Below are 18,777 nucleotides of genomic sequence, written 5' to 3'. Positions count from 1 at the left end.
CTGAAGTTTCCTGATTGTGCCAGACTCTTTTTTAACCTCAAAGACTTCTCTTTGTATTGCTTTTGATTAGAATGTGATTTCCCTGCATCTCTGCATGACTCACTCCTCCTCACAAATCAAGCCTTATCTCAAATGTTACCTCTTCAGAAAAGGGGCCGGTGCCCATCACGTCAAAAATAGCAACTCCCGGTCAGCACCTATCCACTTAGCCTTATTGAAATCCTTCACTACACTTATAATTATCCACTCATATGTTCCTGAGGGTTTTTAAAAAATATTTTTTAGTTGTCAATAGACCTTTATTTTATATTTTTATGCGGTGCTGAGAATCGAACCCAGTGCCTTGCACCTGCTAGGCAGGTGCCCTACCACTGAGCTACCACCCCAGCCCTGAGTTTTCTCTCTCTTGTTCATTATCTGTTTTCTCGTGAGAGTGGAGACCCTCTCTTATTCACCATTGTATCCAGTGCTTCAGGTGCTCCTGGACTATCTGCTGAGTGAACGTTGAATCAGATGTTGTTTCAGGTAGACATGGGAGCAATGTATTTAAATTTCTGTATTTTCAACTCAAAATCTGGTGAAACGGCCGACCAAATGGAGGAGTAGACTTTTATTTATTTATTTTTAAATGAGAACATTTATTTATTTATTTATTTATTTTAAAGAGAGAGAGGGAGAAGAGAAAGAATTTTCATATTTATTTTTTATTTTTGGGCGGACACAACATCTTTGTTGGTATGTGGTGCTGAGGATCCAACCCGGGCCGCATGCATGCCAGGCGAGCGCGCTGCCGCTTGAGTCACATCCCCAGCCCCTCTTTAAAGACTTTTAAAACGTGGCCTCCTTTATATCTCCTCTAAGGAAGAAACTTAGCAAAGCTGGAGCAGGAAAGAAGCCAGGTGGAATCCGCATCTCTGCATGAGCAGAAGCAGTCAGTTTAGCAGAGAGGGGCAGAACAGGGCAGCCCGCGGGGGACAACTGTGCAGGGAGGCTGGGGTGGCATCTGAGCTGAAGTGGGCAGGGAGTGGCCCTGAGTTGCTGATCTCCCAAACAAAAAGCGGGCTTCAGCAGAATAGGGGGGTGGATGAAGAGGTTGGAAAAGTTGACGATGGATTTCTTTAAACCATGAAATAAAAGCTAACAACCGTCTTCACCGTGTTGTGGTGGAGCCTGTGACACACCGTCCAGGTAAGAAAGAGCTCATCCTCCAGCTGCAGGAAATGCCGCCAGCCAATGGCGTCCTTTGAGGGTTGACTCCACTGAAGAAAAATGTGTGGTGTGAAGCCCAACTTCCTCCCGTGCCCAATCCTGCTCCCTTTTCTTCTGCGACAGCAAATCCTAAGGAAACTCCTGCATATCAACCTGTTTCGGAGTCCAGAGTCCACCCGCAATGGCTGGTACAGAGGTGGTCTCAAACAAAAACAAAAAAGAAGTTGGGTGGGATTTTGGAGCTGGATCGCCTGTCATCTGGCTGAGGATGAGGATATCATTACTAGTCATTGCTGCAACAGATTTTCCTGGTACAGGGTGTCTAGTACAACTGTTAAAAATTTCACTGGGGCTGGGCTGCAGCTCAGTGGTGGACTGCTTACCTGGAGTATCAATGAGCTCTCCAGCACTGTGATAAAATGCCTGAGGAAATCAGCATAGAGGAGGAAAGGTTTATTTTAGCTCACAGTTTTAGCAGTTTCAGTCCATGGTCACTTGGCTCTGCTAATTCTGGGTTCTATGTTGGAACAGAACATCATGGTTCTGAGGCTATGGTGGAACAAAGTGGCTTGCTTCATGGCAGCCAGGAAGGGGTGGGGAGAGGAAGAGGCAGGGAGAGAGGGAGAGAGATGGATGTGGGGGCTGGGGGGAGATGTGCACCAGGGACAAGGCACACCCTCAGTGACCCACTTCTTACAGTTTCTACCTCTTCCCAAATAATGTCATCACATTAATGTGAGTCTGTCAATACATTAATCCCCTGATGAGGTCAGAGCCCTTATGATCTGACCATGAGGTCTTCTCCAAAGACCCACTTCTGAACACTGCTGCATTGGGGACAAAGCCTGTGGGGGACATTCCAGATCAAACTATAATACCTAGCATGCTTGAGGCTCGGGTTTGATCCCTAGCTTGCACATGCATGCACAAGTGTACACACACACAGAGAGAGAGAGAGAGAGAGAGAGAGAGAGAGAGAGAGAGGAAAAGAAAAAGAATCTTTCACTGATGGTCAGCTCAGACGGTAATTCAGTGAAGGAGATGTGTAGCATTAAGGTATTAGATGTTAGAGACACAAAGGAAATGCTAAGAGTGATTCATCAGCAATTGCAGCTAAGTGAAAGCCCAGGCCCAGCCTGCAGGGAAGACTGTTTACATATGGGGGATTAGGCAAATAAGGAACTACATCACACTGATGCTAACGGAAACCAGGCTTCCCACTGTTGAAAAAGATGTTAGAAACATGGAAAGAGTTTTCCAGAGAAACAGAATCAATGGGATATCTCTCTGTGTCTGTGTTATAAACTTAGTATGCACTTTGGCTTATCAGGTATGGAGCTGAGAAGTACCACAGTATGTGGTCTGGAGAACAAATTCAGTATGAGCTGAAGCCCTTAGAGCCAGGGAAACTGATGGTGTAACTCCTAGTTAAGGTCAGAGGCCTGAGAACTGGGAGGTGGTGGGGGGCATAAGGCCTTCAGTGTCTAAGGGCAGATGTCCTGGCTCAAGATGAAAGAGAAGATTCTCCATTTCTCTGCTTTTTTGTCCAATTTGACAGGCTCTCAATGATGTCCACCTGCTTGGTGAAGGCAAATCTTTATTCAGTTCTCTGATTCAAATACTAGTCTAGAAACACCATCAAGACACACCCAGAAATAATGTTTTCACTGACTTCCTGACCCAGTAAAGTCAGCACTTTAGAAAAAACTAACCATAAATACATTTACTGACAATAAAATTAGCCATTACAGAGAAGAAAAAAACCAGTGGTACTGGATTAGAATTGGAAATGTTGGGGAGGACGTGTGTTTTAAAGTCATCTATCAATATAAAAATATAAAACAAGCACATGTGTGTTTATATGTGTGTAAGTATGTCTTACTCATGATTTCCCTGTTTCCTGGGAAAGGTTTAGAAGTAATAATATCCCAGAATTAAGGAGCACACGGAGCCTCAGATCTTGGTTTCAAAATCCACTCTCCTCTCAAAGAAATGAGCACTCTTGGAGATGTGACCGATCCGAGGCGAGGCAAGGAAAGCACAAGTGTCCATGTGCAGAAATAAGAGGTGCTGCGAGAAATCAAACGCGTGCTCTAAAGTAGGTGGGAAGGACATGCTACAGGTTCCAGGCTAGCAAGGGGGCCTGGGTGGAGACCCCCTGCTTATATCTCCAACCTAACAGCAGCACTGCCCTTCACTGTGATTGGAGGAGTTTGGGTTATAATCTATGGAGATTGGCTAATTTTAGAATTAGGGTGGGCAAAAGGGCTACAATTGGATCCAATAAAGGCTGAGAATACTAGGTTGTGAAAATGAACCACCAGGCTTTCTATTTCTCACACAGAAAAGTAAGGAAGCGGTCAAAGGGTGAAAAGTCTACGTTAAAAGGACAGAGTGAACACTTGGAAGGGATCCCACTGATCAAATCTGGAGCAGTTTAGGCATCACTGTAAATCATTACAGTAAGAAATCAGGCCTCTGCACACACACCGCTGGTGCAGAAGCTGCTGCGGTGCCCGGAGGTCTCTTCTCTGGGAACAGCCTTGGTTACCTCGAGTCTCTGAACCAGAAGTCTCCTGTCAGTCAACTGCCGCATGCACTGCTGCCACCATTGCTGCTGCCACAGAAGAAACCGCTGCCCGGATGCAACTGAAGCCAACACTGCCGCTGACCCCTGGAGATCTCCTGGTGACGCTGCCCCCACAGCTGCAGCCTCCACAGGTCAGTGGGATAGAGACTGGGTCTGCAAGGGCTGACTTGGGTCAGGTGATCCTGAGAGATGTCAGAGACAGGACTGAGAAACTGTTGAACACTGACAGAGACAGTTTGACTTTCCAGCAAGATTTATTTTCTTTTGTTTTTTGATTCACTGATCTCTCTACCATATTTGGAACAAGATTTCTTTTTTTTTTTTTTAAGTATTTTTGTAGTTGTACACAATAACTTTATTTTAGTTATTTATTTATTTTTATTGGTGCTAAGGATTGAACCCAGGGCCTCGCATGTATGAGGTGAGTGCTCTATCGCTGAGCCATAACCCCAGCCCTGGAACAGGATTTCTTATGCACCATTGTGTGGAGGACAATGATATATGAATAGTGTTTTGTATTTTTGTTGTATTCTGATGTCTTTAACTTTTTCTTTTTGTTCATATTCTTCTGCTCTCTTGTCTATTTTCTTGAATTTTCTTTGGCTCCTCTTCCACTCTTCCTGTGAAATTTTACTTCTAGCTTCTTTCCTCCTCCTTCATGAATATTGCATACTATACTACTCTGTTCTTTCTTCCACCACTTGAAATTGTAAATCATTTTAACAAATATTCTGTTTGAACTATAGATGGTTATTGAACTCATCATTTTGGTTTAAAGTGAGAAAGCAGTAGACACCTTAGTGGGAGCTATTAGGTTTAAGGCTATATATTGCGTACATTGGGTGCTATTAATATGGGTCTCACCAGTAAAGGTGAAGCACGGGAAACCTTCAGGGACACTATATGTCTGCAGGGTAAAATTTATCCTGCCTTAGATCCATACTTTTAGATGGGAAAACACACTAACAACATGAAAAAACAAGGGAATAAAGTACCCCAGACAAACCAAGATGTTTCAACAACAGAAGCCACTTGATAACACAGTAGAAGAAATGTCCAGGAAGGAGCTCAGATTGTAGACAGTTAAAATGATATGTGAAGTAAAGGATAGTATAAGGAGTGAAATCAAAGAAAAAAATATAGGGAGTGAAAGATCACTTCAATAAAGTGCCAGAGATTGTGGAAAAAAAATAAGCAGAAATCCTCAAAATGAAGGAATTAGTAAACCAGATTATAAATTCAACAGAAAGACTAGACCAACAGACTAGACCAGTTGGAAGACAGAACTTCAGACAATGAAGACAATATATATATAATCTTCAAAGTAGAGTTGAACACGTGGAGAAGATGGTAAGAAACCATGAACAGAACATGCAAGAATTATGGGATAACATGAAAAGACCAAATTTAAGAGTTAGCAGAATAGATGAAGGAACAGAAATACAAACCAAAGAAATGCATAATCTTTTTAATGATATAATAGCAGAAAATTTCTCAAACCTAAAGAATGGAATGGAAAATCAAATGCAAGAGGCTTACAGAACCCCAAATGTACAAAATTACAGCAGACCCACACCAAGACATGTTATAATGAGAATGACTAACACAGAGAATAAAGATAAAGTCTTAAAGGCTGTGAGAGAAAAAAAAAATCAAATAACATATAGGGGAAAACAATTCGGGTCTCAACTGATTTCTCAACCCAGACCCTAAAATCTAGGAGGTCCTAGAATAATATATTTCAAGCTTTGAAAGAAAACTGATGCCAACCAAGAATTTTATATCCAGCAAAATTAAGTCTCAGATTTGAAGATGAAATAAAACATTCCATGATAAACAAAAATTAAAAGAATTCACAATTAGAAAGCCGACACTACAGAGCATTCTCAACAAAATATTCCATGAGGATAAAGTGGAAAAAAAAAAAAGTGAAAACCAGCAACGGGAGGATCTACACTAAAGGGACATTCAACTAAATGAGAAACTAAGATAAATCAAAAACCAGAAATAAATCAAAATGGCAGGAAATTCAAATCATATCTCAATAATAACCTTGAATGTTAACAGCCTAAACTCATCAATCAAAAGACAGACTGGCATATTGGATTAAAAAGCAAGACCCAACAATATGGTGTCTTCAAGAGACTCACCTTCAGGGGCAAAGGCATCCACAGGCTGAAGGTGAAAGGATGGGAAAAACCTTATCACTCACATGGATGCGTAAACCAGCAGGGGTCTCCATCCCCATCTCAGATAAAGTAGACTTCAAACCAAAGTTCATCAGAAGAGACAAAGAAGGACATCTCATACTTCTTAAGGGAAGTATATATAAGCAGGATATAACAATTATAAACATTTATGCCCCAAACAATGGAGCATCTTTGTACATCAAACCAACCCTTCTCAGTTTCAAGAGTCAAATAGGCCACAATACAATAATACTGGGTGACTTTAACACACCTCCCCCACTACTGGACAGATCTTCCAAACAAGAACAAAATAAGGAAACTGTAGAACTAATAATCCAATCAGACTTGACAATTTAGACTTAACAGACATATATAGAATATTTCATCCATCAACGAGCAAATATACTTTCTTCTCAGTAGCACATGGCTCCTTCTCTAAAATAGACCATATCTTATGCCACAAAGCAACTCTTAGTAAATACAAAAAAAAAAAAAAAAACCCACAAACAAACAACAACAACAAACAGAGATAATATCCTGCATTCTATCAAGACCACAATGGTACAAAATTAGAAATCAATGATAAAATAAAAAATAGAAGCTACTATAACAAAAGGGGACTAAATAATACACAATCGAATGATGAATGGATAATAGAAGAAATCAAGGATGAAATAAAAACAATTCTTAGAGGTAAATGAGAACACTGATGCAACAGATCAAAATCTCTGGGACACTCGGAAGGCAGTACTAAGAGGAATTTATTGCATTGAGTGCATTCATTAAAAGAATAAAAAGTCAACAGATAAGTTACCCAACCCTACATCTCAAAGCCCTAGAAAAAGAAGAACAAATCAACACCAAAAGCAGTAGAAGAGAGGAAATAATTAAAATCAGAGCTGAAATTAATGAAATAAAAACAAAAGGAACAAATGAAAAAATTGACAAAACAAAAAGTTGGTTCTTTGAAAAAAATAAATAAAACAGATAAACCCCTAACCACGCTAATGAAACGAATTAGAGAGAAAACTCAAATTACTAAAATAGAAGATGAAAAGGAAATATCACAATGGACATAGCTGAAATACAGAAGATAATTAGAAACTATTTTGAAAATTTATACTCTAATAAAATTGAAAATATCAAAGACATTGACAAATTTCTAGAGACATATGACCTACCCAAACTGAATGAGGAGGTCATACATGATTTAAACAGGTCAATCTCAAGTAATGAAATAGAAAACGCCATCAAAAGCCTACCAGCCAAGAAAAGCCCAGGACCAGATGGATTCTCAGCCAAGTTCTACAAGACTTTCAAAGAGGAATTAACACCAATACTCCTCAAATTATTCCATGAAATAGAAAAGGAAGAAACCCTTCCAAACTTATTCTATAAGGCTAATATCACCCTGATATCAAAACCAGACACACACAAAGGAAAGAAAACTTCAGACCAATATCCCTGATGAACATAGATGCAAAAATTCTCAATAAAAGCCTGAAAAATTGCATTAAAAACATATTAAAAAGATAGTGCACCAAGATCAAGTGGGATTCATCCCAGGGATGCAGAGTTGGTTCAACATACAGAAATCAACAAATGTAATGTATCATATTAATAGGCTTAAAAATAAAAATCATGTAACCATTTCAATAGATGCAGGAAAAAGCATTTAACAAAATATAGTACACTTTCATGTTCAAACACTAAAAAAACTAGGAATAGTAGGAACATACTTCAACATTGTAAAAGCTATCTATGCTAAACCAAGGCCAGCATTATTGTAAATGGAGAAAAATTGAAAGCCTTCTCACTAAAAACTGGAACAAGACAAGGATGTCCTCTTTCACCACCTCTATTTAACATTATCCTTGAAACTCTAGCCAGAGCAATTAGACAAAAGAAATAAATTAAAGTGATACAAATAAGTAAAGAAGAACTCAAACTATCACTATTTGCTGATGACATGGTTCTATATCTAGAAGATCCACAAAATTCCACCAGAAAACTTCTAGAACTAATAAATGAATTCAGCCAAGTAGCAGGATATAAAATCAACACCCATAAATAAATGCATTCCAATACATCAGTGATGAATCCACTGAAAGAGAAATTAGGAAAACTACCCCATTCACAATAGCCTCAAAAAATAAAATAAAATAAAATACCTGGGAACCAATCTAACAAAAGAGGTGAAAGACCTCTACAATGAAAACTATAGAACACTAATGAAAGAAATTGAAGAAAACCTCAGAAGTTGGAATGATCTCCCATGCTCCTGGATAGGCAGAATTAATATTGTCAAAATGCCCATACTACCAAAATCATTATACAGATTTAATGCAATTTCTATTAAAATCTCAGTGGCATTCTTCATAGAAATCAAAAAAGCAATCATGAAATTTATTTGGAAAAATAAGAGACCCAGAATAGCTAAAGCAATCCTTAGCGAGAAAAGTGAAGCAGGAGGCATCACAATACCAGACCTTAAACTATACTACAGGGCTATAGTAACAAAAATGGCATGGGAATGGCACCAAAATAGACTTGTAGACCAATGGTACAGAATAGAGGACACAGAGATAAACCCATGTAAATACAGTTATCTCATACTAGACAAGGGTGCCAAAAATATTCACTGCAGAAAAGATAGACCATTCAACAAATGGTTCTGGCAAAACTGGAAATCCATATGTAGCAAAATGAAATTAAACCTCTCTCACCCTGCACAAAAATCAACTCAAAGTGGATCAAAGACTTAGGCACTAGAACAGAGATCCTGTGCCTAACAGAAGAAAAAAATAGGCCCAAATCTTCACCATGTCGGCCTAGGATTTGACTTCCTTCACAAGACTCCTACAGTGCAAGAAGTAAAATCAAGAATCAATAAATAGAATGGATTCAATTAAAAAGCTTCTTCTCAGCAAAGGAAACAATTAATAACATGAGGAGAGAGCCTGTAGATTAATCCTAGAGATTAATGCTTTATTGGAGGTGCATGTGGTAAAGTAAACTTCTAGAAACCTTTACCACATGCACCTCCAATAAAGCATTAATCTCTAGGACATAAAAAGAAATAAAAAAACCTAACACCAAAAAAAAAAATTAACCCAATAAATAAATGGGCTAAGGAACTGAACAGACACTTCATAGAGGAAGAAATACAAATGATCAACAAATATATGAAAAAGTGTTCAACATTTCTAGCAAATAGAGAAATGCAAATCAAAATTGCTCTAAGATTTCATCTCACTACTGTCAGAATGGCAATCATCAATACACAGGCAACAATAAATGTTGGAAAGGATGTGGAGAAAAAGGTACACTCATACATTGCTGGTGGGACTGCAAATTGGTGCAACCACTATGGAAAGCAGTATAGAGATTCCTCAGAAAACTGGGAATGGAACCACCATTTGACCCAGCTATCCCACTCCTTGGTTTATACCCAAAGGACTTAAAATCTGTGTACTATAGAGATGCAGCCACATCAGTGTTTATAGCAGTTCAATTCACAATTGAATCAACTTCGTGTCCCTCAATAGATGAATGGATAAAGAAAATGTGGATATATATATATACTCAATGGGCTATTACTCAGATTTAAAGAAGAGTGAAATTATGAGATTTTCAGTAAATGGTTGGAGTGAAATAAGTGAAATAAGCTGATCCCACAAAACCAAAGGTCGAATGTTTTCTCTAATATGCGGATACTAATACACAATAAGGCGATGGGGGAGGCACTAGGGAAGAATAGCGTTACCTTAGATTAGGTAGAGGGAAGTGATGGGAGAGGAGGGGAGGGGATGTGGGGATAGGAAAGAGAGTAGAATAAAACAGACATTGTTATTGTAGGTGTATATGCGACCACATGACCAATATGATTCTGCAACATGTACACTCAGAAAAATGAGAAATTATATCCCATCTATCTACGATATACCAAAGTGTATAAATGCATGCTACTGTCATGTACAACTAGTTAAAACAAACAAACAAAATTAAAAAGTAACAAATCAAATGAGTGAATAAACAATTGAATGAAGCTAAGTAAATTGGGAAGCTCTTACTTGCAGCACAGGGTCAACAGATGTATGAGAAATGACGGAGAAAACACCACTTAGCAATCATCGTAATGGAAGGTAATTTGTGACCGAATATTAATAGATGCTAAGTAAAGATTTAAAAAGGTAGAAGATACTAGAATAAATTTGGTGTATTTTCCCATAGAATACTTACCGATTACAAGGGAAAATGACTACATTATGGTGGAGCAACCTGGCAGACACCAGCATGACCCATGGTGGGGGCAGGTAGATGTCATATGCCCCCTGCTGAGAAGCACTGAGACCAGGGCTTGGTCTCTGTAGTATCCCTGCTAGCAACGTAGGGTCCAAGTCCGGACATGATGAAGTTTTGCATTGACCTAGGTTGAGGAAGAACCTACAAGATGGGTTTTCATGGTTCTCTAATACCATCAAGGTTATGAAAGACAAGAGAGACAGGAAACACTCCAGGTGAAGGGGAGAGAGAGAAAGCTCTGCAGCGTGTGCTCCAGGAGGGGAATTGGACCAGGGGACGTCCTGGGGGTGGCTGTGGACCCTTGGGTCTGAGGACTGGATGGTAGCGTTGAGAGTGTGATTTCCTGACAGGGACGGTTGTCTGGTGGTTGTACAGGGACAGTCCTTGTTTGGGAAGAACTTACAGTGAGGAGAGAGGGCGTCAGAGGGACAGCGGATCCCACACGAGGAGTGATGACCACAGGAATCTAGGCAGAGGAGGAGGCACCAGGAGCCCTTCACAACCGGGTTTCTGTAGTTCTTTGTATTCTCCCTGCAACTTCTGTAAATCTGAAATCATCTCAAAATAAATGATTTTTTAAGAGGTGGTATTAGTACTTTTATACTACATGACCAAATTGCATCATAACTCAGTGTGGTGAGGAAATAGAAATCTGAGAAAAATGTATCCCCTCAGGCTGATGATGGCTCACTGGGGCAACACAGCCACTTCTCAGACACGGATCCCCTTCCCATCCTCTGCCAGGATCAGGTCGAGTCTGCTCCACAGCAGCTCTTTTTTTTTTTTTTTTTTAATGTACCAAACACATTCACATTTATTTTCTTTTTTTCTTTTTAAGCAAATGGCAAAGACCCAGTTTACTAGATTAAACAATTGTCAAAACTTTACTAAGTTGCCAGCATTCATGCACAACTAGTAAACATCCTTAAATTTATATTAAACCAGAAATGTATTGCCATTAATGCATTAATATCTTTCATTACTAAATACAGAAAAACAAAACAAAACAAAACAGATTACTTCTACAGGAGCCTCATCCTGGCAATGTTAGCTCCCAGCAGGCTGACACGACTTGGCTCACATGTCCAACACAATGGGAAGCAGCTCCATGCTGGTGTTAGAATACAATCTTGACCTAGCACTACTCAAAGTCAAGGCTCACCTTGGATTACGTTTAATAAAAAAGCAAAGTGCATACAGAGATTACAACAATTTTAAAGACAAAAAAAATGGCCCTATTGTGTGGTCCCAACAATAAATTCAAAAGTCTATGACAAATAGGATCTCCAATGAGCTGTTTGTAAATTCTTTAGATTAGGTACGATTATACTGAAAGTCGAGTTCATCTGAAATCTGAAAAAAAAACAAAAAACGTTCCTGTTAATCCTCAAATGGTTAACATTTCTGTTAAATGCGTGCGTTGGATTACTTGTTATCCAAGTGTAGCAGCTGCTCCCTACTGTTAGGGTCCAGAGGAGCAGTCGGAGAAAGAGACCACACAAGAGACTGGCTCCATGCAATTGGCAAAAGGGGATTTATTGGGGATCCATTCTAGTGTGCTGGGGCTCCATGCTCACTCAAGAAGGGAGAGCAGCCCAGAGCCCAGAGCAGAGGTCAAGCTGAGCTTAAGTACACTTTCTGGAGAGGGCGGTGGGCTTTGCATACATCAGAACAAATCATCATGAGGCGCGGGAGAATTGAACAACAACTCTGAGACGTGATTGGCACATTCATTGGCGGGAACAGGTCGGGCAGGGGTGATTGGTCACTCCTAAGCAGGATACACATTCAAACTGATTGGTTCGGGCCCTGTGACAAACTGCACAGGGCCCTAGGCTTAATGGCCAGTAGGGCGTTGTCTTAACTATCTCAGGAATCTGGGTGTAACAGAGGAACTTAATAATACCTAATCTTTTACATTTTAATTCAAGCTTTCCAGTTTAGAAGAAACTTTACCCTTTCACTTACCATTTATCCTTAAGGACTTTAACTGTCTTCTTCAACTTCTACTCTTTCTTGACCATTTTCGACAATTCTTTTTGTAGTGATTTTTCTCCCATTTACTATTTTGGTAGAAGTTGATATAGATTTGAAGTTACCCATCCTGCTGCCACCAAATGATGTAGAAGAGAATGAAGAAAGGCCACCGTGACCTAGTGACCCAAATGAAGTAAATCCTGTATCAAATATAGGAAATCCACCTCCAAATGATGGAAATCCACTGAAAGTGGAGAAAAAAAGAGCCTGCACCTCGGTTTCTGCTTCCTCGGGGACCTCTTTGGTTTCCAAAAAAGTCTTCAAATGGGTCTTCAAAGAAGTCAAAGGAAAATGGGTCCCTTCCACCAAAAAATTCCCTGAAGACATCATCTGGGTTCCGGAACGTGAGGCCAAACTCAAACGGACTGTTAAAATGACTTCCACCTCCACCTCCACCATTTATGCCTTCTTTGCCATACTTGTCATAGATGTCCCGTTTTTTAGCATCTGATAACACCTCATATGCCTCAGCTATTTGTTTGAATTTTCTCTCTGCTTCTTCTTTATTCTCAGGATTTTTATCTGGATGCCACTTTAGTGCAAGTTTCCGATATGCCTTTTTGATATCCTCGGGTGAGGCATGTCTCTGCACGCCTAGAACTTCATAGTAATCCACCTTGTTTTAACAGATGGTTGGAACAAGTCCCAGTGAAGCCAGATTTAAAATTAGGCAGTCAGTGTAGTTAGGTAAATCGGGTCTAATATCGAGTGAGATCTAAAATGAAGGCCATGAGAATGAATTCCCGGAAAAGTTGAGCAACTCTTGAAATGTTAATGAAGTCCAAAGGAAAGCCCTAGGCCCAAAGTCCATCCCAAAGAAGTGTTACTGAACAGCCCCAGCAGATTTGAAGATAGCCCATCCCAAAGAAGTGTTAATGAAGTCCTTCCGCCCAGATTACTTCTTTGGCCCACCTGTGTCCCACCCCTCGGGCCTTCCCACCTACATTCCATCACTGAAAGAACTATAAAAAGGGGAAACAACCGCACTTCCACGGATTCCATCTCTTGGGTCCCCTTCTTTCTCCGGGAGAAGTCTTTTCTGCTGTCGTTTAATAAACTTCTAATTTCTACTCTGACCTTGCCTCGGCCTGCTTCTCTGGTGATATTCTTCAACATTGGGGAAGCAAGGACTCACCGGTCAACCCGCGGTGACACCAGGACAACCCGCGGTGACACCAGGACGTGGTGTACGGGCAGGGCGGGAGGACAGGCGCTCTCTGTGCAGCATGGCTGTGCTGGTGGCGAGGGCAGCAGCCTCCAGGCAGCAGCCTCCACAGCAGCTCTTCACTCTGCCAAAGGCAAACAACATTACAGGTTGGGTAGCGCTAACTCCAGTGAACAAGTGATTGGGGCACATGAGTAGGGAGGGGCCCTCTGTACTCTGGAATAATGTTGACTATTAACCCTCATAGCAAAAATACAAAAATAACCCAAATGCCCATCACTAATGGATGGATAAACAAAAGGCATTATTGCCGGGTTTCTGTTCTCGAAACTAAAAGGCTCAGGGGTCACTCCAGTTGAACTGGGCTAACTGGGCTGCACAAAATAACCACACAAGAGACACAAATACCTTTTTCTTTAGGGTCACTGTGATGGCTCCTCTGACCTTAAGGGTCTGCAGGAAGAGGGAGAGAGAGAGAGAGAGAGAGAGAGAGAGAGAGAGAGCGCGCACACAGAGACACATACACACACACAGCATGTGTGCACATGCTGACCCCTTTTATTGAGGAGAAGCTATTCAAATGAGGCAAGGGGTCAGGTTTCAGGGGGCTTATCTTTTCTTATCTTCATGATGTCCAGTGTCAGCAGGTTGACTGACATCTGAGTAGGCCACACCGAAGGGCACAGTAAGAGAAGGGGACACACACAAGGCACTTCCATGGAAGATTCTATCCTAAACAGGGCAAGGGGTTATATTACAAAGGAACAAGTGAGTGTAACTCCACCCATGGGGCCCGTAGGAAGCCACTCCCAGGCACAAAGACAGTCACTCAAACCCTAGAAAAGAGGGGCAGTCTAGTAGCATGGGTGCCTGATGCCACATTGCCCAGCAGGGGAGTTAACACGGTCACGTGGGAGGTGGGTCTCCCACACATTATATATCCACATGGAATGATATTTAGCCAGAAAAAAGAATGTGATACTGATGCAAGCTAACAACATGAATAAACCTTGAGAACACTGCGCTAAGTGATCCAGATACAAATATAACCTATTGTATGATTTCACTTACACAAGATGTCCAAAATAGACAAATAAGTAGAAAAAAAATGAAGTTAGCAGTTGCCAGGTGCTGGGGGTGAGAGGGGAGAATGGAGAATGACTGTTAATAGGTATAGACTTTCTTCTGGAGTGGAGAAAATGTTCTAAAATTGATTGTAGTGATGGTTGCACAACTCTGAGAATATAATAAATGCCTCTGAATTGTGTACTTTAAAAATATGAAATTTTGGGGCTGGGGATGTGGCTCAAGCGGTAGCGAGCTCGCCTGGCATGCGTGTGGCCCGGGTTCGATCCTCAGCACCACATACCAACAAAGATGTTGTGTCTGCCAATAAGTAAAAAATAAATATTAAAAAAAATGCATTTTTATAGTATGTGAATCATCATCATTATCATCAAAATAATGCAAGATCTCAGTCTGGCCTTTGGAGTTGAGCAAACATATTTAAATTGTTCTGTGTCTCCTAAGTCATGTAGTTCAACCTGTGGTCCATGATCAGAGGATAGGTGTCAACTAGAAACTTGTTAGAACTGTGCAATAGGTTGGGAATATAGCTCAGTTGGTAGAGTGCTTGTCTTGCATGCACAAGGCCCTGAGTTCAATCCCCACTGTGCAGAAAGAGGTCCCATCCCAGACCCTACTGAATCAGCCTGTATTTTTCACAAAATCCCCAGGTGAGGTGAATGCATATTAAAGTTTGAGAAGCACTGGCCTATGGCAATTTTGATCATGATGCAGTCACCAATACTTAGCAAGTATGTGCCCATTCCATGCCACAGGTATAAGGGAAGCTGGGCACGGAGGTACATATCTGACATTTGTTTTGTCTCTATAGTGGAAAGTGGGAAAGTCTACCAGTATAAAGAAGGGATGGGGAAACATAAAAAGTCTCCTAGGCTGCATTGCAGGTAGGTGGGGTTATGTAGCCATATCTGACAAATGGACTGTGAACAGTAGGGGCATGTGCTACATCTGGGTTGAGGCAATTAAATCAATGTGTAAATCCTGGCCTGCCTACTTCCAGACTTGTAATTTTACAAGAAAAATTATAAATATGTTGCCTAATGCATTTCAGTGGGATTTCTATTATACCCAGCTGTAGACGCCAACACCTGCAGTGTTGGTTATGCTCCATGTGTCCCCGCTCCTCCCTCAAATCTGTCTCAGTCATCCTGGCCCTGCTCTCCTAAGGGCTGACTTATGGACTGTGTATCCTGCAGGTTCTGTTGCTTTCTGTTGGCTTAGTCAGTGGGACATAAAAGCAGGGAAGGAGAGGGTGGGGAAGTGAGATCAGAAAGTAAGATCATTTCTGTCCTTACTCCCTCTTTGCTTAGTACTGTGGTCCTAGCAGGGATGTTTTCCTCCAGGACTACAGCTCCTGGTCTGGTGGACCCTTCTCCATGGCTTTAGATGGGCCTCTGCTAACACTGCTTCTTCCCTTTGGCCCTGCTGGCCTAGGGGTGGTAATGTCATGAAATATAAGGTAATGCTGCTCATCTTGGGCACTTTCCTATGGCCACTGTAATAAACTACTACAAACTTGGTCTCTATTTTTTTTTTTCTTCAGTTGCTGGTGCTTTCAATGTAAGAAACTATTATCTTATCCAAGGTCATAAGGATTTATACCTATGATTTCTTTTAAAAAATTTTATAGTGCAGTAGTCTTTTATGCTTAGATTCTCTTTCTTCTGTTTCAGTCACCAGCTGTCAACTATAGTCTGAAAACACTAAACGGAAAATTACAGAAGTAAAGAATTCATGCATTTTTAAATATCTTGTGGTGCTGGGGATGAAACCCAGGGCCTTGTGCATACTAGGCAAGTACTCCTCCCTGAGCTACTTACATCCCTTGCTCCAATTCATGCTTTTTAAATTGCACACCATTCTGAACAGCTGCCTGGCTTGCAAATTATCTCTTAGCCTAGTGTTCACACTCCGTACATGCTACCTTCCCATTAGTCACAGAGTAGCCATCTCAATGATCAGATCCACTGTCATGGTTTCAGTGCTCACGTTCAAGTAACACTTATTTTACTTTATTAAGGCCTCAAAACACAAGGCGTAGGGATTCTGCCAATTGGGACATGCCAAGGAGAAGCCATAAAATGATTTCTAAAAGTGAAAAGATAAAAGCTCTTGACATTATAATTAAGAGAAAAAATATCGTATGCTGAGGTTGCAAGTATCTATGATAAGAATGAATCTTCTCCACTGAAATTGTGAAGAAAAAAGAAATTGATGCTTGTTTTGCTGTCACATCTCAAACTGCAAAAGATATGGCCACATGCTAGTGAAGATGGAAGAGACACAAAGTTGGTATGGTTCATATACGGGGAAAAAAAAAAGGAGGTCTAGCCATGGTTTCAGGCATCCACTGGAGGGCCTGGATTGTATCCCCCTTGAGGAAGGGGGACACTGCTATATCAGCTATTATGTTTATCTCCAGTTCATTTGAATTATTTTTTGTATACGGTATGAGAGTACAACTTCATTCTTTGCCTGTGGATATCCAATTGTCCTACCACCATGTATTGAAAAGACTATTCTTTCTTTATTGAATTGTCTTGGCACCCTTGCTCAAAATCAATTGGTCATGGATCAATTTACAGAGTTTGAATTCTATTCCATGATCTCTAGGTCCTTTTTTATGCCAGTACCACAGCTACTAGTTTTGTAGTAGGTTTGATTTGGATAAGTGTAAGTCCTTCTAATTTTGTCCATATTCAAGATTGTTTTTTTAAGTATTTATTTTTTAGTTGTAGTTGGACACAATATCTTTATTTTTATGTGGTGTTGGGGATCGAACCCAGGGCCTCGCCTGTGCTAGGCGAGCACTCTACCGCTGAGCCACAACCCCAGCCCTCAAGATTATTTTGATGGTTTTGGGTTCTATGCATTTCCATATGAATTTTAAGATCAGTTTCATACCTGTCCATGGTAATAACCTAGAAGGCAAAGGCCACCTGAGCCATCTTTGTGGTCTGCTGTGTTTTGTAGCTTGTCTTGCCCATTCATATACATCAAAAGCTTGTTAGCAGATTTGAAGGCCTGGGTTCAATTCCCAGTACAGTACTGACAACGACAACAACAACAACTTATTGAATTGAATGAAAATGTTGTAGGTATTTTGATCTAGAGCTTGGAATGAATTTCCACTGGGAGAACTCTAAGTATTTGTTTTGGTCATTGTACATTGAGCTGCAGGTAACAATTAGTGGTGTCTTAAACCATAGGATGTTTATAGTTTACTGTATACCAAGGAGTATGGAGGGTAGGCAGCACATCTAGCATTTCAGCCAAGTCAGTCCTTCCTCTCCACTATTCTCAGAATTCTGGTCTTTCCTCAGGCTTGTCACCTCCTGAGTAGCAGATGGCTGCCAACATGCCAGGCAGCATGTTCTTGGAATAGAATTCAAACTCTATAAATTGATCCATGACCAATTGATTTTGAGCAAGGGTGCCAAGACAATTCAATAAAGAAAGAATAGTCTTTTCAATACATGGTGGTAGGACAATTGCATCTCAAAGGAGTGAAGGTTTGCATTTCATCCCCATGAGGAACCTTCTCATATCTCACCAACAAAGACCCAATCACATGTCCATCCCTAGACCAGTCACTGGGAAAGGAAAATGAGAAGACCATCACCTACTGGGAGCAACCACGCAGTGTTCACTGAAGAGGCAGGGGTTGGGCAATATATCAACATATCAGTTGGGAAGCAAGAAGTAGTGCCACCTCAAGTTTAACACATGTGATGCACAGAATGCATTCTTGTAGGTTTGTGTAGTGACCCAGCTTATACTATTGTTCCTTCAAAAAATTGTGTGTTCTTAAGCACCAAAGGGAACTTGAAGGAAACATTTGCAATACAATCCAAATCCATGGAATGATGTTTACATTTATCTTCGAAACTGTACTGAAAGTAATTCCATCTTCTTCAACCTTTAAGACGTATTTTTGGAATCTTCTAGTCTGAGAGTCATTTATGAATATACTGTCATGTTGCAGATGTTAGGAGGGATGGTAAACAGTTTACTATGAGAAATCCAGGGGCGCAGTTAATTTGGTCGTTCTTGGGTCCTCAGTGTGGTACTGTAGGCTGCACAGAAACCCCACTTCACCGCCCGCCCCGCCTCCCAAGGCTCTGGTCACGATGATGCGCCAGCAGCAGACCTCTTCTCGCGTCCCCGCGCTCGTCCTGTCCTGGTCCACCGCGGGG

General features: G+C 40.9%; 1 pseudogene; it reads right to left on the bottom strand.

The window, feature by feature from the left end:
• Positions 1-12,279: 12,279 nt before the first annotated feature.
• On the bottom strand, positions 12,280-13,446 carry LOC144255106 (dnaJ homolog subfamily B member 6 pseudogene; annotated as a pseudogene).
• Positions 13,447-18,777: the final 5,331 nt, after the last annotated feature.

This window comes from Urocitellus parryii, chromosome 5 (genome assembly GCF_045843805.1).
Source record: "Urocitellus parryii isolate mUroPar1 chromosome 5, mUroPar1.hap1, whole genome shotgun sequence".
Lineage (NCBI taxonomy): Eukaryota > Metazoa > Chordata > Mammalia > Rodentia > Sciuridae > Urocitellus > Urocitellus parryii.
Note: the sequence above shows the minus strand (reverse complement) of the source record. Positions and strands in the feature narration are given on the sequence as shown.